Here is a 25,639-nt window from a genome sequence, read left to right on the forward strand (position 1 = left end):
ATCCTGTTGGGTGGTACTACCCACCATTACGTTGGGTCTTTCTTCTTCAATTAACCCAAACTAGAAGTTCTCTCTCAGACATGCTCAAGGACTCATCCTGTAGGAGACTCAGATCCTGCCAAGTTGATAGTCACTACTAACTATCATACTGTATTCACTACAGCTCCTCTCTTAGACTGGCTTTTGGGGACAGGTGGGCAAGCCTGCTCCATTGGACCTCAGAACTTGGGATGCTGCCTTAAACCTTGACCACAGTATGTAATGTCAAGCATAAACTTAGAACCGTATGTAGTCAACAGTATGTAGGTAAGAATTTACTTTGACAAGAATCATAGTCAACATGATTATATATAGTCATTTTCTGTTGAAAAATAGTAGTAAGAGGAATTTTAATAATCACATCACAGAGTTTCACCAGGGGAAGTCATCAAAGGGGATGTGAGATTGGGAAAGAAGCCAAATTGAGAACAAGGATCAGTAATCTTTGTATTTAACCTGTGAATAAGAGGTAGTTTTCAGGAAAGAAAAAGGAATGAAGAGCTGAAGAAATGCTAGTTCTTCAACTGTCACAAGGGGATGGCTAGAGACTTTGTGCTTTATATTTTTGAACATTGTTTGGAATATCAATGACGATGAGGAATTTTAAAGTTATACTCACTGCATTTTGTATCAATAGATAATTGTGAATCTATGGAAGCCAGGGGAGAAGTGTGGTGAGTTGAATATGAAATGTCCCCTTTTGTCTCATGTGTTTGTATTAAGCTTCATACTTGATCCCATGTTTGTAGAGCTTTTGAGAGGTGGTGTCTTGCTGCTAGCTAGCCTAGGCTGCTAGTGCCATCATAAATCTAGCTTACACTGGTTCTGCTTTGGAAAAGCTCATTAGGAAAGGGAGGAACATGTTGTGGGGGAAAATACTCAATAATTCCTTGGGCAGAAGCCTGCAACTGTCACTCTTTTGAAGACTCTCAGAACACCTCCAAAAGCCAGATGGTTATCTGTTTGACTGAGTCAAGAGGCTGAGATTGAGGAAAGCACTGAATGACAGAGTTCTGGGGCCAAAGAAGTTTAGAGCTTCAGTATCAGGCTGCCGTCAGGAGGGGCATTCTGAGCACAAAAGAAATCCTTTTTGTAGACAAGGCTGAAGCTGTTTTAAGATTCCAAAGTCTCTTTAGCTTCTAGGAAGAAAATATCATGGTGACAAGGGAGAGAATGAGATCCCTGTAGTGAGGTACAGTAACTCACTAGGGCTGGCTCTGAAGGTTCATATCAGATGCTATATGTCTGTGCATTTTTAATTTTTATTTATTTTTAAAAGATTCATTTATTAATTCATTCATTTAGTTGGTTGGTTATTTATTTATTTATAAGCATAGAAACATACAGAGAGAATGTGTGCCCCAGGGCCTATAAGCCTCTGCAAACAAACTCCAGATGCATGTGTCACTTTAGTGTATCTGGCTTTACCTGGGTACTAGAGAATCGACTGGGTGGTTAGGCTTTGCAGACAAGGGTTTTAACTGCTGGGCCATCTCCCCAGGCTCTGTAGATTTTATTTTGAAAAAAAAATTTCTGTAATAAAAGATGAAGTGGGTCTTCAGAGAGGTCTGGGACACTGGGCAGTGGAGACTTTCATTGTGTTAGGGGAATCTGGCTAGGGTGAAGTAAACAGATACATAGACTTTCACAAGATAATAGATGGTCCTCTGTCACAGGACATAGATTGGGAATGTTTGAGTCCTGGAGACATGTACTTAGAAGAAGGACTAGGCCTGTGTGTAGAGACTTTGGTTATAGGACGAGGACCAGGCACTTGTTCTTCTTCTGCACCCAGTGTCATTGCTGAGAGTGGGTTGATGGCATGGTTTGGCCATGTGGTGGACATTAGGACAGAAGCACAGCCAGAGTTCCATATACTCTGCCTTGCACTCTCAGAAGATTGTACCAAATGGGACACTGTTTGCCAGTGGTTAGGGCAGCTTTCATGTGGAGTGGACCAGGGAGGTGGCATACTTGCCCTGCTTTCTCCTTGAGGTGGTTTAATCACCCTGTGCTGGAAAAGAGCAGTGACCCAAAAGCTTCGAGATTTTGAGAATATGAAGTATAGAGCAAGGAATGGTGATGCTCACCTGCTACACCAGCACTCACCCTGGCACTCATTAAGGAGGTGGAGGCAGAAGAATTCCAAGTTTGAGGCCATAATGTCTCAAAACAGACAATAACAAAAAAGGAAGAAAATAAAGCCTATGGAGTTCTTTTTTAAATATTAAAAATATTTGAAACATGCACATTTATAGGCATTAAACTTTATACATCCAACATTCAGATTTGATAAGAATTGCAACTTCATCATCTTGACTTAATTTTTACTTAAAATGAAACTCATTACTTATAATTAACATATACTAATGAAAGCATTAACAATTTTGTACACCTAAAGTCTATTTTGAATCCATTTTTCTTCCCTACCTCTCTGTTCCTCCTCTTCTTATCCATGTCTTTACATTTACTATCTATATATTTGTCTTCAAATGAGTAAAATGTGGTAGATTTACAATTTATATAAATGTTATCATGTTCCATACATATCCTTCTTTAAGTTCATCCAACCATTGGTACAGTAGAATTAGATCCAGCTCATTTGCTTTCATTCATCTCTCCCTTTATATACATATTTATGCATTTATGTTCATATATGTATAGTATTTATATGTAATTTTATATGATATTCATATAGTGTACATTAAATGGTATATTTTACATTAAATGCATTTGGCTTATTTCTAACTTTTCTTTTTTTTTTTTTTTTTTTTTTTTTTGGTTTTTCGAGGTAGGGTCTCACTGTAGCTCAGGCTGACCTGGAATTCACTATGGAGTCTCAGGGTGGCCTCGAACTCACAATCTTCTCACCTCTGCCTCCCGAGTGCTGGGATTAAAGGCGTGCGCCACCACGCCCAGCAACTTTTCACATTTTAATATTTAATTTTAAATTAAACCAGAATTTATTTTTTGTATAATGTGGAAGGTGGATGTTTATTACAGAACATAGCATCTGTACTGCTCCACACTGCCTTGTGCACTGTTTCATGTGTTAATATATGTATAGGTCTGTGTCTGAACACACTATTGTTCAGTCATTCCATGTATCTGTTTCTTAATGAATACAGTATCCTAATTGTTGTAACTTTATGACAGGATCTGATATTTGAATAAAATTCACCCCTTTATTTTTCAACATTAGGAAATTTTGACTTAGATATTGAAATAGGGTTTTGAACAACGTTTAGTCAGAAATTAAGTCTGAATTTTCTCTTTGCTCAAGCTGAGAAATCGGAGTATATCATTGATTGTCTTAGTCCTTGAGAACTGAAAATTGTGTACCCATCTTCTAGACAACAAACTGAGAATCAGTGACATTAGGTAACTTGTAATAAAGGGGCCATGCTTACAGACTCCTTTTGATTTCAAGTTTGGTGTTAATTGAAGTATTTTCAATTAGATGAGTCAGTGCCCCACATGAACCCCTGTGAAAACATTATCCCTTTGGGCAAGACCAACTGCTTATATATTTTCTTCTTTCAAGTGTAGAAAACTTTGATGCAAATTTATGTATAATTGAACTGAGAGGTACCTTATGATTCAGTAATCTGTATGGTAATATTGGTTTCTTCTCTTAGTATGCTGTTTTAATATCTTGATCTTAATATATTAATATTCTTATCTTGATTTAAAATATTATTTCTAATATATTGTGTTAGCACACATAAATAATTCACAAATAAAAAATAGACATGTTACTTCTAATATTTTAACATATGTTACTTCTATATTTTTTTCAAAATTTTAATGTGCATCTGAATCACTTTGAAATGCAGGTTCTTAATCAGTAAGTCAGGGCAGACCTGAGGCTGTATCTCCAACCAAATCCCAGAGCCACACCATTGAGCTACGAGGCTCTGCACCCCAGATGATAACTGATAAACTACCCAGGCTCCAGACATTGCCACAGATCTGGCTAAGACCCAGTGAAGGCTGATAATTCACATTTTTATGGGTCTTCAGATATATTGAAAATAAAGGTATTCTTTGTTTGGGTCTATATTCCACCCTTCCCCAGCCAGAACTAACTTTTCTGCCTGCTAAGGTTCTTATAGGCAGTAGGGAGGGTTCTTTCAGACAGCAGCCTTCAAACCTGACTGAGCATTAAAATCACATGTAAAGCTTCTAAAACTCGTGATATTAAAGATACTCCTGCCCATTTAAATCAGAATTTAATTCTTGGGAAGGAAACTTAAGAATTTGTAAAAGGTTTCCAAGGTGATCCCAAAATGCCAGCGAAGTTGGGAAGCACTGCTTTATGAGGGAGGAGAAACAGCTCCTGTGACCATTTTAAGGAGAATCCTGTCCCCCTCTTTGAGGTGTCCCTCCTGAGGAGAGAAAGGTGCTTTATCATCTTCTTTTATAGTTCAGCTGTCATCTGACAGTTTTATGAGGGTTATTGTTTTGAAAACTGCTTTTTACTCAAGGTTCCTGAACATCTCCTGAAGAGGTCATATCAGATTGAGCTCTATTTTAAGATCCAAGTACAAATTAAGGAGTTAATATTTTAAATAACATAAATTTTTGCATTTTGAAAAAAGTGATTAATTATTCACTGAATCTCTTGTTGCTGCTTTCCTATATGCTCCCATATGCATCTTCATGTCTTGGACATTTTTGGGCCTGACATGGTGGTGCACACCTTTAACCCTGGCACTTGAGTGGCAGAGGTAGGAGGATCGCAGTGAGTTTGAGGCCTCTCAGTGACTACAATAGTGAATTTCAGGTCATCCTGAGCTAGAGTGAGACCGTACCTCAAAAAATAATCACTATTGGAAGGCAAGTTTCAAATTTTCTCTTTTGACAGATTATTTTTATGAAGTTGGGAGTTTGAAATTCACATGAATCTCAAGTTTTCTAAATATGAATGTGTATTAGAGGACAAGCCTTTTCTTTATATATAAAAATCCAAGGCAATATTTATTTCATATGGTAGTTAAATGGGTTAAAAGAGTTAAATTGGTTACATGAGAATATGTAGCAGAATTTCTCTCATTTCATAGAAACTAAAATTTTATTTTCCTTTTCTCTCCCTCCCTTTCTTCTTCCTCACTTGCAAAGAAATGACATTATGCACTTTAATATAATTGATACCTTTCCTTCACCCTAAAAGAAATTTGAGGCAATAGAAAAGAGTAATATAAAGCCACCATGCAAACAAACATGTAATGGGAAGCATGCAACTGAATGAGATCTTTCTTTTAGAGAGATAACTGTCACATTCCACCATTAAGATGTGATGCACTCTCCATAATCTGAACTCAAATGAATAAGTCTGAATTGCTACTACAATTTCTAATGAAGCATTGCAATTGCGTTCTTACTTTTTTTTTTACTGAAGTCTGTAGATGCCAAAGAAATTAAAGACAAATATGTTTACCATCTTTTCGTCAATTGTACAGCCATTTTCCAAATTTGGAAAAATGCTTTTTATATAAAAGCAACAGTTTGGACATACTGTCTTTAAAAAAAAAAAAAACATTTTATTCCATTATCATGATTTCTAGTCATAAGATTCCTTTCTTTATAGTTGCATGATTACATTTCTTATACCCCCCAAAATACAATAGCAAGTAAAATTGGGTGTCATGTAATGACAAGAGAACATGACCTATTCTCAGAAAGCCTAGGGTGTGAGGTATATGCTAGGTTTTCTTAAACATATTACTTGACTTCATAATATTTAGCCACAATAGAAAATATGTTGAACACTGCACATAATATCAAGGTAAGGAAATGCTTTGCAGGATTTTATGGCTTTCTTTGTCTTGCAAGCCTACAAGTCAGCGTTTAATATACAGGGGCTGCACAATAAGATGGGTATCATGATATGACATCACCGTGGGTTTAAAACACATTGCAATAATTTTTACTTTCACAAAGAAAAATGGCCATGAACTTTTAAATACCTTTAAACTGACAATTTTCGTCCATGTACGTAATTTATTTTGATTATAGTCCTTTCCCAAAATTTTCTTTTGTTTTCCCTCTTCCACTCTTTTCTACTGGATTCTTTCTTCTTTCCAATTATTCCCTATACTATTTTGATTGTTTTTTCTCTATCACCCATAATTACATGTTGATGGGCTCAATATTTATGCAGGTAACAACAGCTGCAGTGAAGTCATGAATGCCAAGCCTACTCTGTGTGCACAAGACAGACTCCTAAATCTCTCCTCCCCATTCTTTGGCTTTTTAAAAATGTTTGTTTGTTTGGTTTGGTTTGGTTTGGCTGGGTTTTAGTTTTTGGTTTTTGGAGGTAGAGACTTGCTCTAGCCCAGGCTGACCTGGAATTCACTATGTAGCCTCAGACTGGCTTTGAACTCACAATAATCCTACCTTGGCCTTCTGAGTGCTGGGATTAAAGTCACATGCCAACACACCTGGCTTCTTACATTCTTTCTATCACTTCTTCTGCAGTGTCCCCTGGGACTTAGTGGGTTTATAATAGAGAAGTCTCATTCAGTGTTGAATACTCAACTGTCATTTCTTCTCAGCATTTTGACTGAGTTTTGGGTGTCTTCAGTAGTCACTGTCATTTGCAAAATGAAGTTTTGGTAAAAGCAAGAGCAGCTTTAATGTATGGGCATAAATATTTAGAGGGAAATTTGATGGGCACATATATCCAGTTAGTCAAACAACCATATAGTAGCTTCTCCCCTAGGGTCTATGATTTTCCAAACCATAAGATTATAACTAGGTTTTCAGTACCAGGCATGAGCAGGCCTCAAATCCAATCAGAAAGTGATTGGTTACCTCTATAGTAGTCATGCCACTATTGTAACTGGGGGCACATGGGTATTGCCTTCCTGGTTGGCTCTATAGTACACACAATCCATTACTAGTTAAGGCTGATGGTGACATTTTTCTCCAGGCAGCCTGCAGAGCACTTTCCAGCACTATTATTTTTAGCCAGTACAGAAAACGTTTCCAACTCAGTTCTAGCTTGATTTCTCAGTGTCCTGCAACTGACACATATGTTGTATTCAACAATAGGATCTTAGCCTGAAGTTATGGCAGCAAAGAAAAACATTGGCAGTGGCCTGTATTATTGGGGAGGGGGGTCTCATGTGCCTCCCTGATCAACAACTTGTGTGTTTCCCATCTGTTGCAGTCAGGTTCACCTGACCAAGAGTAGCTTGTGGAAGAAAAGGGATTACTTTGGCTTACAGATTTGAAGAGAAGCTCTATGATGGCAGGGGAAACAATGCATGATTAGAGAGTGGACATCACCTCCTGGCCAACATAACATAAACAACAGCAGGAGGAGAGTGTGCCAAATACTGGCAAAGGAAGCTGGCTATAACACCCATAAACCCAGCCCCAACAACACATCACCTCCAGGAGACTCCAATTCCTAAATTGCCACCAGCTGGGGACCTACCATTCAGGACACATAAGTTTATTGGGGACACATGAATCAAACCGCCACACCATCTTTCCTTCTGAGATCTTCCGGTAATAGTCTATGGTTTCTGGGTACAGTAGTTTTCATTCCCACAGGGTACTTGTGCCAAACCTTTCTTTTCTGACTGTTACTTTCATTCTTTTAAATTATTTTTATCATTTATTTTGGGAGAGAGAGAGAGAGAAAGAGAGAAAATGGGCATGCCAGGGTCTTCAGCTGCTGTGAACAAACTCCAGATGCACCTTGCGTGCATGTGCAACATTGCACATTTGTGTCACTAGATATCTGGCTATGTGGGAGCTGGAGATTCAAACATGAATTCTTAAACTTTCCAAGCAACTGCCTTAACCACTAATCCATCTCTCCAGCCCTTGAATGTTATTTTCAATTAGGTAATAGGAAAATAGTTTTATGTGTTTACTTATGGCTTATTCATAGCATCTTTTGTTTTGGGTTCCCTTACTGCCTTCTCTCCTTTATCCCTTTCTCCTGACCCCACTTAGACCTTTCCACTGCCAATATTTTGTCCTTCTACTTACAAATCTACCCTCTTCTCTTAAGCTTTGGTCCTTCTCCTCCCTCCTGGCTCCTTTCTTGCTTCCTGGCCACTATTACTAACTGTTACTCAAACTTACATATAAGTTTAAAAATTCAAAGTTAGGGTCCACATATCAAAGATATCAGGTGCTGTTTGTCATTCTGAATACTGGTTGCTTCACTTAGTGTAATATACAGATCCATGTATTTTTCAGCAAATTTAATATTTTTATTTTTCTTTGAAGTTGAACAAAATCTTATTGTGTATGTGTACCATATCATCATTATGCATTAATCAATTGATAGACATAAAAGCTGATTCCATATCCTAGATATTGTGAATAGAGGGGCAATAAACATGACTGATCAAATATCTCTATTAAAAAGCATAGAATCCATAGGGTAATTGCCTAGGAGTGATATTTATTGTTTTAATAGTAGATACATTTTTGTAGCTTTTGGAGAAATCTCCATAGTGTCCATACTAGTTTATACTGCTAACATAGTTAATAATTGTTCCTATTTCACAAAATCATGGTAGCATTTGTTGTCATTGTTTTTGATGATAGCCATGCTGACTGTTATAAGATGAAATCTCAATGTAGATTTAATTTTTATTTTTTTATTGATTTAGGTGTTTATTAGCTATTGGCATTTATTTGAGAACTCTGTCTAGTTATTTGCCCTATTTTTGACTGAGTGGATTCATTTTTTTACTGCTTAGATTTTTGAGTTCTTTGTAGATTCTAGATATTAACCCTCTTCCAGATATATAACTGTTGAATATATTTTCTATTATAGATTGCCTCTTTTTGTTAGTTATGTACACAGTGTGTATACAGTCATGGTGGTACCATCCTTAGCCTCCTCCATGTCCTCACCACTCCACAGGGACCCTCCTCGTTGGGGAATATGGGTCATGCATTGTGGGGTTAGCCATCAGTTATGGGTAAGAAGCAATGTCTCTGTCCATAATTACCCAACATATGGCTCTCACAATCATTCCACCCTCAATTCCACAAATTTCCCTGAGCCATGTTGGGTTCATTTAAGGTCTACTTCAGTGATGAGGTCTTGGGAACCTCTCTGTCTCTGGATATCTGGTTTGGTAGGAATTGAGTATTCTCTGTGACTATCAGATTCACTAAGAAAGCAACACTCTTGCTCATTTCCTCATTTACTCTTGGTTTCAGCTGGGGCCCTGTTGAAATGCAATGGAATAATTCTTTTCTCAGGATTTGCATCCATCTGAAAAAAAAGAAGCAAATTCTCCAATGGAAAGTGAAATCAGCAACAGATAAATGGGATAACCATTATTATTTTAGACAGAATTTAATAGGTGTAGGGCCTCTTTTAACCCATGATTGGTAGCAGATTGATAATGTATGCTTGTTTTGGGGGTACAGTTCTGATTTGATGCCCAGCTCCAGCTATGGGTTCCATTCCACTGAGCAGATCAGCTAGCTAAATCAAGAGCAGTTGGTTACCCACTATAGCTGTGTTCCATGACTGCACTTGTGTGAGCATCACGTCAGGTTGTTTGCTACTGAATAGCTACTGAGTTTCTTGGATAGATGTGGGCCACTTTCTCCAAGTTGCTCATGTAGCACCTTCTGGCACTAGATAAGCTAACTGTCTTGGGACTGACTTTCTTCCTGATTCCAGCCAGGTCACTTAATGTTCCATACAAAGAGCCTATGATGTCTTCAGCAGTAGGGTCTTACCACTAACCTTTGGTGGGTAATCAATTACTCTGACAGAAATCTGTCTTCCCTTGGGGAACCTTGTAGATCTCTCTTATCAACAGCTAATTGTGAATATTAGTTACAGGAAGTTACAGGCCAGTGACAAAGAAAAGAAGAAAGAAAAAGATATGTAATATAAAAGAAATAGAGATAAGAGAAAAATTAGCTTCTGTTCATCCATGAAGATTTGATAGAATTCGGCTGAGAAGCCATCTTGTCCTGAACTCTTCTTTTAGGGGAGGTTTTTGATTACACTTTCAATGTGGATGGGTGTGATACATTTGTTTAGGAGATTAATCTGTCTTGAGTTTAGCTTTAGTAGGTTGTATTTGTAAAGGAATTCATCCATTTCCTACATATTATCCAGATTTGTGGAGTAAGGTTTTTGAAATAAGTCCTGATGATTCTCCTAATTTTACTTATATCTGTGGTGATCTTTCCTTTCTCATTCCCAATTTTGTTAATTTGAAACATCTCTTTTTGTTGTTGCTGTTTTTGCTTCATCTTATCAATCTTGTTTATTTTTTTCAAAGAACCAGCTCTTTCTTTCATCAGTTTTCTTAGTTTTTAATGTGTTAATTTCTGCTCTAATCTTAATTATTTCTTTCTGTCTGGAGCTTTTGTGGTTGGATTATTCTTGTATTGCCAGTGCCTTTAGGTGGATGGTTTGGTTATTGATTTGGGATCTCTCTGTCTTTGTTATGAAGGCATTTAGTGCTATGAATTTTCCCTTGAGGACCTCCTTCATTGTGTCCTATAATGTTGGGGTACAATATGTTTTTGCCATCATTCATTTCTAGAAATTTCACAATTTCATTTTTTATTTCATCCACTACCCATTTATTGTTTAAAAGTGTGCTGTTCAGTTTCCAGGAGTTGGTGGTATTCCTGATGAGTCTTTTGTTGTTAATTTCTAGAAATATAGCATTGTAATCTTATATCATGCTGGAAACTATGGTGATCTTCCTAAATATATGGAGGCAGTCTTTATAACCTAGTATATGATGTATTTTAGAAAAGGTTCCATAGGCGGCTAAGTAGAATGTATAGTCTATGGATTTGGGGTAGAATGTTCTATAGATGTCTGTTAGGTCTAATTTTTCTATGGTTTTGTTGAGCTCTCTTACTTCCCTGTTAATACTCTGTTTGCATGATCTATCTATTGCTGATAGTAGAATACTGAAGTCCCCAACTATGATGCTGTTCTGGCTGTTTCTTTTTTGTTGTCATGTAGATATTGTTTTATAAATTGTGGTGTACTTGGGTTTGGTGCATAAAGATTGGTGATTGTGGTATCCTCTTGTTGGATCATCCCCTTGCTAAAGAGGAAGGGTCCTTCTTTGTCTTTTTTACTACTTTTGGTTTGAAGTCTATTTTATTTGATATTAGTATAACTACACCTACTTGTTTCTTATTTCTATTTGCTTGGAATATTATTTTCTACCTTTTCACCCTGAGGAGGTATCTGTCTTTAGTGGTGAGGAGGGTTTCTTGAAGACAACAGATTGAGGGGTATAATTTTCTGATACATCCTGTTAGCTTATGTCTATTATTGGGTGAATGAAAGCCTGTGAACCCCTTTTGGGTCCTTGTCCTGAATTGATAAAGCAGACTCTAAGAGGAATAAATTATGAGATATTATGCTTATTTAGGATGAAGTCATGAATTATCAGGTTATCAGGCTTATTGTAGGGGAAATTAAGATCCAATGAGAAGGTTAGCTGAAAGAGTCAATCCAGAGGAGAATTAAGAGCCAGGGAAGAGGCTACCTGAAAAACTCAAACCAGAAAATTCTCATCCTTGTCCAACTGGAAAGGAAGAGGGTAAACAAAGAGAAACTCCATCACAGATAAATCTCTAGGAGTAAAAGGGCTCTGGAGGAGGCACGTATGGAAGGCAAGACATAAGAACCAAAAGATCCCCTTTAAATAAAATACCAGAAAGAATTAAGAAAAGTGAAGAATTTAGGGGTCAAAGAAAAATATAAATGTAATCAAAATGAAAAGGTACCCCAAAGCATTACACAGATACAGGGCAAACAGAAAAGAGAAGTTCTCTTCTCTTCCCACCCAGGCTAGGTAGAGGAGAGCCAGATTTATATGCATGTTCAGGTCAGGACACAGTACAAAAGAAGAGGGAAGAGCCCATATGGTCAACCATCTTTATATAGATCAAACATCCAATTAGGGTGTCTTGTTATCAAACTCAAGGTGTAAAGAGAGAATTGATTGGACAGAATTACATTTCTTTATTCTCTTGGTCCCTTAATAACTACCTATAAAAAGCTTTCTTATTCCTATTTCTCCTTCACTTCTACAGACTGCACACTGATTAGAGTTAAACACTGAGTATCCATGAACTCTTTGATGAAGAGAACAGATGACTTACTGGATCTATAAGACCTTTTAGAAGTGTCCTGCCATTTCCTGCAGTCTGTTTGATCTGACAACAGGGACCAAGATATTAGTTGCCCTTCTTATCTCTTGTGTTTCTGATTGGCTTTGGCATCACCATAGGGTTATTAAGCATTCAGAAGGTGTTATATCAGTCTTAAGAAAAGGCATGGATTTGTAAGTATAGGTAAAACATGATAACAGCCCTGAAGATAATACTTACCAATGAATTTTAAACACCTGGAAATGGTTTTGTCAAAAAGTAACTAAAGCAGAATAAAGTTATGACATTTCTGTTTTAGAAATTATAAGAAGTGTTCCCAAAGTTAATTGAGCACCCTCAGGGATTAAGAGAACATCCATGGTCATTGCCTGGCCTCAAACTCCTGATCCTTCTGCCTTTACCTCTCAGGTTCTGGCAGTAAAAGTGTGAGCCAACACACCTGGCAGAATATTGTGACTCCAGATAATCTTCTCAGGGATCCAGGTTTCCTTACCTTCCAAAGGGTCTGTTGTATGGGAAAAGGAAAACCAAGATGATGCCCAAATCTCGTGCAGGAGAGATAAGGTCTCCAATAGAGTCCAAATTGTACTCTCAAAAAATTACTACCTAACATAAAGGCCACTGACTCACAATAATCATCACTCTATTTTGAAACTTTCTCTGTGGGAACACAGAGCCCACTTATATATCAAATGACCTGTATATGAATATGAGAGAAATAACAATGACTTTTGTCATTAGACAGTGTTGCAGTCCGGTTCACATTGCTGGTAGAAATCACCCAACAAGAGTAGCTTCTGGGAAAAAGAGATTTATTTTGGCTTACAGGCTCGAGGGGAAGCTTCACGATGGCAGGGGAAAATGATGGCATGAGCAGAGGGTGGACATCACCCCCTGGCCAACAGAAGGTGGATCACAGCAACAGGAGGGTGTGCCAAACACTGGCATGGGGAAACTGGCTATAAAGCCCATAAGCCCGCCCCCAACAATACACTCCCTCCAGGAGGCATTAATTCCCAAATATCCATCAGCTGGGAACCTAGCATTCACAACACTTAAGTTTATGGGGAACACCTGAATCAAACCACCACAGACAGTAAACTGTCATTAGTTTCACTTTTACAACCTTTTCACATCAATTCTTATACTTCACCTCCCATTTATAACTCTTTTGCTTAAGAACATATAAACTCCTTATATTGTATCTTAAGCATATGACAGTTACAACCATAGATAGAACACTAAAATAGTTTTGTGTTCTATCAACAAGCCAAAATAAAGCAATTGGTCAAAGATTCAAGGTATGATGAGCATTTATCCTATCTAAATTTCTTATTTTTATTTGAGTCTGTAAGGTAATTAAAAAAGCGAAGTTGAAGTGTAAGCACATGTTTAACACCATAGCAAGACTGCAAAGAATTTTCTGTTTCAAAGCCTGCTTTTAGTAACTTAACAATAGCTTAAAATAAATCTAAGTTAAACTATACATTTTTGGTGGCATTAGTCCTCTTTTTGTCTACACTGGACCAGGCACAAACTTAATCTTGACATAGGAATCTATAACACTCACTGGGTCTGGCAGTGCACACCTTTAATCCCAGAACTGACAAGGCTAAGGTAGAAGGATCACTGTGAATTTTAGGCCAACCTAAAACTATATGGTGAATTTCAAATTAGCCTAGGCTACAGTGGGACCCCCCCTCAAAAAAATCTATAACATTCAATCTGATTTATCTCATTTAGGGCTATTTTGGTTAATATAAAGCAATTTTATTTATAATTATCTTGTTTCCCATGATTATTAAAATGGAGAAAGCTTAAACTAGATATCTAACAATTTATGTTTAAGTGACATTATTTGTAAATGGCTCATGTTTTTGGAAGTTTCAGCCCATTATCAACTGAACCCATTGTTTTTGGATCTGTGGCACACATTATTGTCAAGTGTGTGGTGGAAATAAGCTATTCATCCTGTGGCCACCAGAAATCTATAAGGAAGAACAGGAAAAGACTAGTTCCAAAAATCCTCTTCATGGGCCTGTGTCCATTGACTTTAACAACTTCTCAATAGCCCTCACCTCTTAAGGGGATCACCACCTCCCAAAAGTAAGGACCAAACTTTAAGAAACATGCAATAGGGCTGGAGAGATGGCTTAACAGTTAAGTGCTTGCCTGTGAAGCCTAAGGACACTGGTTCGAGGCTCAATTCCCCAGGACCCACGTTAGCCAGATGTACAAAGAGGCGCACATGTCTGGATTTCGTTTGCAGTGGCTGGAAGCCCTGGCGCACCCATTCTGTCTTCTCTCTCTCTCTCTCTCTCTCTCTCTCTCTCTCTCTCTCTCTCTCTCTCTCTCTCTCCCTTTTCTCTCTGTCTGTCACTCTCAAATAAATAAATAAAAACTTAAAAAAAAAAAAAAAGAAACATGCAATATTCCCTGAGCCATGGCAGGCTTGTTGGCAGTCTGGATAGTGTTGAGCCCTCTGTAGCCTCTGGATTTCTGATTTAATATATTCTGGTTGATCACTATGTCTGTCATCGTCACCCTGGAGCTTGGTGACAGGCTAGCCAGTAAGAGTAGTATTCACATCACCACTTTCTCTGCAATTTCTCCTGGGCCCTGGAAGATGTGGTATAGCTTGTAGTGGGCTGTTGGCTATCTTTTTGTTTTATTGATAGATATTGGTTTTACTTCATTTTCTTTGCCATCTTCAGCTGGTTTGTTCTGTCGATATAAGGATCCCTTGAATAATGACTCGACTTTGCCATTTTTAAATAAGTTGTGTTTTGGGATAGACTTGCCGCTTTTGATACTTTGTTTTTCCAATATTTTATTTTTATTTATTTATGAGAGAGAAAGAGAAGAAGAGAATAGGCATGCCAGGGCCTCTAGGCACTGCAAACAAACTCCAGAGGCATGTATCACCATGTACATCTGGCTTACATGAGTTCTAAGGAATTGTACCTGGGTCCTTAGGCTTCACAGATAAGCACATTAACCACTAAGCTATCTATCCAGCCTGATATTTCTTGATCTATATGACATTCCTTCTTTTTGTTTTGTCTTTCTTGAGGGCAGGGTGTCACCCTAGCCTAGACTGACCTGGAACCAACTGCAACCCAGGAATCTCAGCCTCCCAATTGACAGGATTAAGGGTGTGAGTTAACATGCCCACCAGTTTAGGACATTTGGCCTTGTTTGTTGTCTGTTTGTTTTAATTCCCACTAATATATAAATATGTCATTCTGGTTTTACTTGTGTACATATATATATTTATCAGTCTGATTTTAAAATTGTTTTGTATTTTTCTCCACCCAGTCTACTGTTGGAATCCTTCTACAGCTTTTCCTACCCACAATTTGTTGACTTTCCCTCTCTTTCCAACCCAATTTTAACACCCTCTTCTCCTTTCCTCCTTTCCCTCTCCTTATTCTCCATTGGTACAACCTTCATAGACTTAACAATGTCTAATAATGGTGGAATCAAACAGTACCCAACTTCCCTTTCCCATATACCAGCAGTTATTGAAATCAAAAGAAATATTGATACTAAAATATTTGCATACCAGGCATACCCAACAGCTTACACCACTCCTGCTTTACCCTGGGAGTGATATAGGAGCCACACCTGGTACCTTGGGCTCCTACACTGATGGCATAACTTATGATTTACACAACTAAGGGTACAGCTGATAACTAGAAAACCAAAGCATTAAAATAACTGAAAATGCAAAAAACGCTACATTATATTATAAGAAACACACAAAATCAAGTTAACATAATCCCTCCAAAATTATAAATCCAAAAGTAATGAGTTCCAGTGAGACTGATATAGATTAAGTGTGACTAAATGCCAGATGAAGAACTCAAAATAATAACTATAAATAAGAAGAAAACAAAGGAATAAAAGAAGAAAACAAACTGTTGAGGGAGAATAGAGTAAACCAATTTAAGAAATAGGGATGCCAATACAGGATATATGTTAGGAAATAGAAACACTGAAGAAATACTAACCAAAAGCATTAGAAATGAAAACCAGTAAGTCAAATAAAAACGTCTGTAGAAAGTTTTAACAATAGAATGGATCTAAGAGAGGACAGAATATCTGAGCTAGAAGACAAGGTAGCAGATCAAGAATATTCCAACATAGAGAAAGACAAAGTAAAAGGAATATATGAGTGGGAATTTCAAAATATTTAGGACATGATGGAGAGACCAAACTTAAGTATTCAGTGGACCAGGTGTGGTGGCAAACACCTGCACTTGGAAACACCCAGCACTTGGAAAGCTGAGGTAGTAGAATTGCTGTGAGTTTGAGGCCAGCCTGGAACTACATAGTGAGTTTCAGGTCAGCCTAGGCTAGAGTGAGACCATATCTCAAAAAAACAAACAAAATAAAACAAAAAGAATTCAGGATATAGTAGAAAGAGAATTTTACTCTAAAGTTTTAATAAATATTTTCAACATTATTATAGAAGAAAATTTTCACAAAATAAGGAAAGAGATGTCAGTACAGTTAAAGGAGGCATTTAGAACACCACACAGAGAAAACCAGAAAAAGCCTCTCCTTGACCTACAACTATTAAACTACTAAATAGCACACCAAATTTATATATTTAGTAATCAGGAAGAGAGAAATATCAAGTCACCTATAAAGGCAAAGGCAAGCCTATGAGTATAACAACAGATAACTCAACACAAACTTTAAAAGCCAAAAGGGCTTGGAATGATGGATTCCAAGTTCTGAAAAACAACTATCAACCAAGATTAATATATCCAATACAGATATATCCAACATCCATAGTTGAAGGAGAAACAAGAACATTCCATAACAAAAACAGTCTAAAGGAATACATGACCACTGTGGTAGTTTGAAAAGATCATCCCCAATTGATTCAGGAGTTTATTAAAACTTCTTGGACTTCCAGCCACCTGGCTGGAGGAGGTATTATTTTGTGGTTCTAAGGGTTCAGCCCTAAGATGTGGTGATGAGTTTGGGATAACAGTATAAAGCTATACAAAGTGCATGGTGTTCCTGAAGTGTGCTTGTTTGTGGTGTGGCTTTTTTTCATTTTTTGCTTGACTTTTTTCTTTCTCTCTCTCTAACTCTCCTTGGTCCTATGAAAGAGGGCTAGCATCTTTTGCCATCAAGGAACTTCCCTTACATTTGTAAGCTTCAACAAATATCCCTTGCTCCATAACTGTGCTTGGTTTGGAGGATCATCTCAGAGAACTGAAGCTATCTACTATACAAATTATTATCTGTACTGGGATAGAGTGCTGAGATGAATCTGACAATGTGGATTTTGGTCTTTTGGAAACTTTGTTTCAGAGGAATGAGCATAGACTTGGCCTTTGCAATTGAAGATACCTTCTGGAGTGGTAAGCAAAGTATTATGGACTATTGTAAGAGTTAGAACATGCTAAGTGCAAAGAGAATTGAACTTGGAGGTTTGGCTTATGATCTTCTTTTTAAAGTGCCTTTATTTTTTCTTTCTTTTTTATTTTTTTCAATTTTTAATTTATGTTTTTTTTTTAATTAACAACTTCCATGATTGTAAACAGTATCCTATGGTAATTCCATCCTAGCCTCCACCCCCATTTTCTCCCTTGAAACTCCACTTTCCATCATATCACCTCCCCCTCTCAATTAGTCATTGTTTTATTTTGATGTCATCATCTTTTCCTCCTATTATGTTGGTCTTGTGTGTAGATACTGTCAGGCATAGTGAGGTCATGGATATACAGGCCATTTTGTGTCTGGAGGGGCACATTGTAGAGTCCTACCCTTCTTTTGGCTCTTAAATTCTTTCCGCCACCTCCTATATAATGGGCCCTCAGCCTTGGGAGGTGTGATGAGATATTGTAGTGCAGAACACTCCTCTGTAACTTCTTCACTGCACCGTGATGACTTCTGAGTTATCCCAAGGTCACTGCCATCTGAAAAGAAAAAGTTCTCTAACAAAAAAGTGAGAGTAGCATTAATATATGTGTATGAACATTAAGAGAAGTGCTTACTGGCCAGTTTCATGAGAATAGTATATACATTTAGACAGACAGACAGCAGCAGACGTTACACCTCTAGGGTTCATGACTACCCCTGTTGTAGGTTTTCAGTATCAGGGATGTATTCCATACCATGGAGTGGGTCTCCAGTCAAATTAGAGGGCAGTTGGTGTCCCCCATAACAGACATGTCACTATTGCACCCATTGGTTCATTTGGCCTGCCTGGCCAAATATAAGGCTTGCAGTGTCCACTGTGGAGTATCTTCACTGGTAATTTGTCTCTCTCCCATTGAGCTCCATGTACTGTGGTAGCTTTTTCCAGCTTTCTGTCAGCTGGTCTTTATGGAGGGGGTTTTCAGCTCTGTTCCAGCAGGATTTCTCAGTGACCTTATAGCCCAAATATGTGGAGTCTTCAGCAATAGGGTCTTACCATCTATTCCTTGTGAGAAACTAAGAGCCACAGCAATGGCCTGTAATGTTTTGGGGGCATCAGGACCTCATTTGCCAACAACTCACTGGAAGTTATAGCATCACTGCCATTGAAAATTTTCTAGTAACAATCTATGGCTCCTGAGTATTCCATTGTCCAAAAAGGTAGCTTTGCATATGATTTATTTATATCCCTTAGATTTTGGTTAGCCTTCCTTCCATCTTTCCTTTACTGAATTTCTTCCTCTAACCTCACTTAGGCCTTTTCACTCATATTAATCTGTTCTTCTACTTACATATATGCAATACCATCCTATTAAGTACCCCCTTCCTTTCTATTCCCTTCATATCTGCTTTCTAGATTACTGGCCTCTGCTACTGAGTTTTCTTCCTACTCACACAGAAGTGCAATCAGTTGTAGTTAGGATCCACATATGAGAGAGACCATGCAATGTTTGGCTTTCTGGGCCTGGGTTACTGGTACATCCACGGCGACCTCGCCTGTGTAGCAAGCAGAGATGCTTCTGTACTGGATGAGAGCTGAGGACAGAGGGCCAGCACTCCTCGGAGGGATGCCCCCGGTGACCCCTTGGCAGTCGGTTACTGTAAAGGTTCCTGCTGCCCATGAAGTCACGACGACCTAATTGCTGGCGCCAATGAGCTGTTTTCTGCGCTCTGTTTCTCTCCTGCTTCCTTCTAGTTGTTTGTCTAAGAACAGCTAGTTTCTACGCTACACTTACTATTAATCTTGCACGCAATCAGAGTACAAAAAACAATTTGAGTATTGAATGTGCCCCTCCTATGATTAGGGCAATGGAGGAAATGTATAACTCTACTAGGAATAAAAAATTAACTCTAGAACAGTTTTTAGATGGTGTAGAGTAGAAACAGCTTATGATGTTTTAGAACAATACTGATCCTGAGAAAGTGAAAGTAGAAATGTTAATCGGTAATGTTCATTAGAAGTATGACAGTTCTACAGATAAGGAGTTGTAAAACTTAGGCATTCCCACCAGGAAACTTCCTGGGGGGTATGTTCAGTACTTGATCAAGGGCTGATAGTAGACTCCCAGGGCTGGGAACTACCTAGATCCACTCCCCTATGAGGGAGGATATGATGAATTTGGTAATAGATGAATGAATTATGAAGGAATAAGGAGGCTATGGCATTCTCTTCCATTTATGAAATGCTTAGCAAGTACACGTAAGCCTTATACTCTAGACAAAAAAGAAAAGAATTCCTGGAAAACATTAAACCAGCCTTAAAATATTGGTGGTCTTTTGGATAGAAACACTTTTATAATGAATATGAGGATTATATAAATAATCTTATAAGTGAAAAGAGATGGCTCTCTGCTCTGTTTATAAAAAATAAATAACCTGTTATTCACCTTACACCTTTTACCCTAGTTTCTGTTCGTATAATGTTGTGGTCAATGATGCGAGACATGCTTCTCAGAAAATGGGTACATTTCCTGCCTGATAAATACTACACGTATGCTTAGAGTAGAACAATACTTAAGAATGTTTAGATTAATGATTTCTGAGATCACTTGTTGGCTTGCTAAGTTTCCCTGTTCAATCTGTATAAAACCTTCATAAAACCTTCAGTAAATTGCAGCAGCATATTCTACCTAGAGTGTGTCTGTCTGTCATTTCCTCGCCGAATCCCGAGTTCTCCTTGAGCCTTCGCCCTTGTTCTCCCTCGGTCCTGATCTCCCCGAGAGTCAGTCCACGGCAGGTTACCTCACTTAGTATTATCCCTTCCAGATCTATCTGTTTTCCTGCAAATTTTATAACTCCATTTTTCTTTACCACTGAGTAGAATTCTGATTTGTAAATGTGCCATATCTTCATTATCCACTAATCAGTTGAGGGACATCTAGGCTGGTTCCACATCCCAGCTATTGTGAATATAGTGGCAATAAATATGGTTGAGCAAGTATCTCTAAGGTAGTGAGACGAGTCCTTAGGATATATGCCTAGGAGTGCTATAGCTAGGTCATATGGTAGATCAATTTTTAACTATCTAGGAACCTCCACATTGATTTCCAAAATGGCTGCACCAGATTGCATTCCCACCAACAGTGTAGAAATGTTCCTCTTTCTGCATCCTTGCCAGCATTTATTGTCATTTGTTTTCATGATGGTATCTGACAGGAGTGAGATGGAATCTCAACATAATTTTAATCTGAATTTTGCTGATGGCTAGGAATGTAGAACATTTTTTGGATGTTTATATGACATCTGTATTTCTTCTTTTGAGAAGTCCATATTTAGTTCCATAGCCAATTTTTTCATTGGGTTGTTTGATTTCTTATTATTTAGTTTTTTGGGTTTTTTGTATATCCTGGATATTAATCCTCTGTCAGCTGTATTGCTGGCAAAGATTTTCTCCCATTCTATAGGTTGCCTCTTTGTTCTATTCACAGTGTCCTTTGCTGTACAAAAGCTTTGTAATTTCATGAGTTCCTAGTGGTTAATCTCTGGCTTTATTGTCTGAGAAATTGGAGTTATATTCAGAAAGTCTTTGCCAAGACTAATATGCATCTCCATACTTGTTATAGGTCTATTTAAGTGGTTAATCTATTCTTGGTTTAATTTAGGTAGGTCATATAAATCAAGGTAATCATCCATTTCTTTCAGATTTTCAAACATAGTGGAGTATATATTCTTATAGTATGTCCCTATAATTATTTGAATTTCTCTGGCCTCTGTTGTGATCATGCCTTTTTCATCTCTAATTTTATTAATTTGTGTCTCTTCTCTTGTTCTTTTGGTCAGATTTGCTAAGGGTTTTCAATCTTGTTTATCCTTTCAAAGAATCAACTCTTTGTTTCTTTCGATTGTCTTTTTGGTTTTACTTCATTAATTTCTGCCCTAATCTTTATTATTTTTTCCCATCTAGTAATTTTTGGTTTGCCTTTTTCTTCTTTTTCCAAAGCTTTAATGTGAAGTATTAAGTTGTCTATTGAGACCTTTCTAATTTCTTAATATAGGCACTTAAAATTATAAATTTCCCTCTTAGGACTGCCTTCATTGTGTCCCAAAGTTTTTGGTATGTTGACTGTATGAATTTTTTTTATTTCCTTTTTGATTTCTTAATTGACCCATAAATCACTTAGTAGTGTGTTGTTAAGATTCCATAATTTTGTGTATGCTCTATAGCTTTTCTTGCTATTGATTTGTGGTTTGTTCCATTATGATCAGATAGAATGGAAGGAATTATTTCAATTTTCCTATATTTGTTAAGATTTGCTTTGTGGGCTAGAGAGATGGCTTAGCTGTTAAGCGATTATCTGTGAAGTCTAAGGACCCCAGTTTGAGGCTCAATTCCCCAGGACCCACAGTAGCCAGATACACAGGGGGCACACATGTCTGGCATTCATTTGCAGTGGCTGGAGGCCCTGGAGCACACATTCTCTCTCTCTCCCTCTCTCCCTCCCTCTCTCTCTCTCTCTCTCTCTCTCTCTCTCTCTCTCTCTCTCTCTGTCTCTGTGTGTGTGTGTATGTGTTTGTGTCTTTCTCTCTCTGTGTCACTCTCAAATAAATAAATAAAAATGAATGAAAAATTTAAAAAAATTGCTTTGTGTCCTAATATATGGTCTATTTTAGAGAATGTTCCATGTGCTGCTGAAAAGAACATGTATTCTGCAGCATTTGGATGAAATATCCTATATATATATATCTGTTAGGTCCATTTGTTCTATGACCTCACTTAATCCAGATGCCTCTCTGCTTATTTTTTGCTGGGATGAACAGTCAATTGATGAAGTCATCCACTACAACTGTGTTTGTTATCTGTGACCTTCATTCTAATAACATTTGTTTGATGAAGTTGGGAGCGCCCATGTTAGATGCATATATGTAATTTAGGATTGTAATATCCTCCTGTTGGAGTGTGCCTTTAATCAATATATATTGCTGTTCCTTATCTTTCCTAACCAATGATGGACTGAAGTCTACCGTGTAAGATTAGACTAGCAATCCCTGCATGTTTTCTAGGCCTATTTGCTTGAAAAACCTTTTCTAAACTTTCACCATAAGATAGTGTCCATCCTTTTTAGAAAGGTGAGTTTCTTAGAGGCAACAAATTGAATGACCCTGCTATTTAACCTAGTCTGCAAACTCATGTCTTTTGGTTGGGGAATTGAGACCATTTATATTAAGAATTATTATTGAAAGGTGTATATGTATTTTTGCCGTTTTTTGTTTGTACTGCTTTTGGTTTTACCTTTGCTCTCTTGTACTAACTTGTATTTGAGTATGATTTGTTTTTTCCAGGCTACTTATATGTGAGCTTTTCTTTGTCTTCAGCATGGAGGATACTTTCAAGTATTTTCTGTAGAGCTGGTTTTGTCTTCAAATATTTCTTCAGCCTGCTTTTGTTTGGAATTTCCTTATTTCTCCATCTATGTGAATGGATAGTGTGGTGGTTTGATTCAGGTGTCCCCCATGAACTTAGGTGTTCTGAATGCTAGGTTCCCAGCTGATGGAGATTTGGGAATTAATGCCTCCTGGAGGGAATGTATTGTTGTGGGTAGGCTTATGGGTGTTATAGCAAGTTTCCCCATGCCAGTGTTTTGGGCACACTCTCCTGTGATTTGTATGTTACTTGGTTTTACTCTCTAACTGTTTTCAATATATTTGCTTTGGTTTGTATGTGTTGCAGTCTGGTTCACATTGCTGGTAGAAATCACCCAACCAAGAGCAGCTTCTGGGAAAAAGAGATTTATTTTGGCTTGCAGGCTCAAGGGGAAGCTCCATGATGGCAGGGAAAAATGACGGCATGAGCAGAGGGTGGACATCACTCCCTGGCCAACAGAAGGTGGACCACAGCAACAGGAGGGTGTGCCAAACACTGGCATGGGGAAACTGGCTATAAAGTCCATAAGCCAGCCCCCAACAATACACTCCCTCCAGGAGGCATTAATTCCCAAATATCCATAAGCTGGGAACCTAGCATTCAGAACACTTAAGTTTATGGGGGACACCTGTATCAAACCACTACAGTATGTTTGGTAGTTTAATTATACTATGGCAAGGAGACATTTTTTCCAGGTTTTGCCTGTTTGGTGTTCTAAAGGAGTCCAGTATCTGCACTGGCATCTGTTTGACAACTTGGGGGAAGCTTACTTCTATGATTTTGTTGAAAATGCCTACTATGGGACTTCCGGTTAACATGGCGGCATAGGTACCACAGCAAAGCAGCCTGGGGGGAAAAAGACCAAAAAACTCAGCAAAACACACACTTTTACTAAAAAGTGAGGTGTATAGGAAATTGAAGCAGCAGCAGAGAAGTAGGAGAGATCCAGAGCATCCAGAGCCTGCACAGGCCAGCAAAAGCAGCCCTGGCAGCTCTGCCAACTGCGGCGGCGGTGGTGCGCACCAGAAAGTGGCCAGGCTTGGCTCTAGCTGCAGGAAAAGCCAAGTGCGGGAGCTTGCACTCACACCAGCGCTCTCCGCAACTCAGGAAACATGAAGGGAGAGTGGCAGTGAGCAGCGGAGGAGCAGATCACGAGGTAGAAGAACGCATGGAACAGCGAGAGAACCAGAGCAGCTACAGCTCCCTCCCCTCCCCCACCGCCTGAGCCCAGCTCCAGCGAACAGAGCAGCGGTCCCAGGACCCGGCCACGCCAACTTGAGCCAACAGCGGGACCCAAGGAGGAGCAGAGTTCGGCAGCAACATCAGCAGCTCCAGAACCGGTACCAGCGGCCCCAGCATCAGCAGACCCAGGAGTGGCAGCAGTAGACACATGAGCGGCAGCAGTGGCAGACCCGGCAGCAGTGGCAGACCCAGCATAAGCAGACCCAGGAGCAGCAACAACAGCAGACCCAGCAGCAGCAGATACAGCAACAGCAGTGGCTCCAGATGTGGCAGCTACTACAGCATCAGCAGCAGCAGAGGCAACAGCAGCAGTGGGCCCAGCAGAGGCAGCATGAGCTGCTGACAGACACAACAGAGGCAGCTTTTGCAGCAGTAGTTCCAGCAGTGGGGGTGCTGATCTGCAGGGCCACAGTTGCCAGGCTTGGTTTGCCCTGCAGGAAAAGCCAGTGCCTAGCTCCAGAAATCACAACAGCAGACTGACAACCCAGGCAACAACTTGACTGAGACCAAACTCATCCAAGGTAACCGGGTTTGTACCAGGGAAGGGTCTCACTTGGTCACAAGGCGACTTGGATCCCTCAACAGACCAGAAATCTTAACCTCTGTGTTGATAGAGGATCTGGTTGTTATAATAACTATTCTGGCATACATACTTGGGGCTGTTTTTGACTGAATGGGTACAGTGTTTAGTTAGCTTTTAGAATCTATCAGTATTTTATTCCACTCAACCTACTTGAATACTCCCATAGCAGGGAAACTCAACCCCTAAGATCACCTTTGTAGATACTCTCAGAGTCTTAAGAGCCACATCTAACACCTTAAGCTCCTACCCTGAAAATATATAACATCAAATCAATTGATACAGCTAAGAATACCCAGCTAGCTAGAAAATCCAAGCATTAACTTAATACAAGATGCAAAAATATATACATTATAACACAAGAAACACTAAAAAGCAAGACAATATAAATCCACCTAAAAATATTAATGCATCAGAAATGACCTCAAGTGAGAATGAGTTAGAGGAAATGCCTGAAAAAGATTTCAAAAGAATGATTCTAAATATGTTCAAAGAAGTCAGAGGACAAATAAAAGGAGTCAAATAGGAACTTAAAGAGGAAATAAAAGGAATCAAAGAAGATGCAGGACACCAATTTCATGAAATAAAGTAGTCAATACAAGACATTAATAAGGAAATAGAAATAATAAAGAAAAACCAGTCAGAATTACTAGCAATGAAGAACACAGTTAATGAAATAAACAACTGTAGAAAATCTCACCAGTAGAAAGGATGAGGGAGAGGACAGAATATCTAAGCTAGAAGAACAGGTGGCAGAGCTAATACAGGCCAACAAAGAGAAAGACAAACTTATAGAAAAGTATGAGTGCGAACTTCAGGATATTCAGGAT

This window comes from Jaculus jaculus, chromosome 16 (genome assembly GCF_020740685.1).
Source record: "Jaculus jaculus isolate mJacJac1 chromosome 16, mJacJac1.mat.Y.cur, whole genome shotgun sequence".
Lineage (NCBI taxonomy): Eukaryota > Metazoa > Chordata > Mammalia > Rodentia > Dipodidae > Jaculus > Jaculus jaculus.